This window comes from Mus caroli, chromosome 6, assembly GCF_900094665.2.
Source record: "Mus caroli chromosome 6, CAROLI_EIJ_v1.1, whole genome shotgun sequence".
Lineage (NCBI taxonomy): Eukaryota > Metazoa > Chordata > Mammalia > Rodentia > Muridae > Mus > Mus caroli.
The window spans coordinates 135849817-135850905 of record NC_034575.1 but is presented as its reverse complement, the minus strand read 5'-3'; positions in this window follow the sequence as shown (position 1 = coordinate 135850905).

Sequence of the window (1089 nt, the reverse complement as noted above, 5' to 3'; positions counted from 1 at the left end):
ACCGATTTGGGTGTGTGGATTCTGACACAGTTGCTAAGCATCAGATGTATTACTTTAGAGCAGCTCTTTAAATATGCAGTATGCTCAGATGCAGAGAGCGGCCGGGAACACTGGTGTCTTATTTCTTTGTTGCTAAGGGTCTTATTTCTCCCTTTGTTGTTTTTCTCAAAACCTGGAGTCTTCTTATTTGAAAATATTTATGTGTGCAGGAGAGGAGAGATTCGGTGCATTGTTCTTTGAAATTTGCTCCTTTTACATTACTGAATTCTCACACATCTTTTTCTGCGGGGCAGAATGACTCTAGTTTTCTTTACAACCATCAGTGCACACATCCACAGGGATTTTCCAAGGCTGGGCTCATGATAGCTTTCCTACGCTGAAAGATGGGGCGGGGATCTGTATTAACTTTATATCAGCCTGTGAAGCAACCTGACTTTATTTGAAACCTTTATCACCCTATGAGAGGTAAGTCGCTTTGCTTACTTACAGATGGTCTGGAGCAAAGGCTGTGATTCAAGTGACAGTCTGAGGTGATCTACTTTGAGATTTGGGATAAGTTTTTCTGCTTTCTAGAATTCCGGTCTCTTCTCCCACAGCTTCCTACCCACTTCACAAAGATGTTGTGAATATTAACTTCCAAGGCTTTAAGCACTTCTGAAGAAAGACATGCTCTAAAGACAAAGCATTAAGCAATCTGAAATAGGCTCTACTTTGTATTATCATATAAATTATCAGGAGGATTTTATCTAGAGAGTAGTTACTTGGTGCTAAATCCAGCTAAATAATGGAAGAAAAAAATGCACAGATGAGACAGAAACTCACACAGTATTCTGTGGTAGAAGTCTGTCTGCCATTGTGCTTGCAACTGTATAGGGATAAAGGTAACGCGGTGTGCAAATTGTCTGGAGCAGGTACATGTGCATTCTTGATGTGCTTGGTTGTAAGTAATACATCTCCATTTGACTGTGGACACGGAGTTAAAGGAGTAAGGCAAATGGTCCACCAGCATTAACAAGATACAGAAAAAAAGGAAGGAAATATGGATGGAGGAAGGAAGGAAGGAAGGAAGGAAGGAAGGAAGGAAGGAAG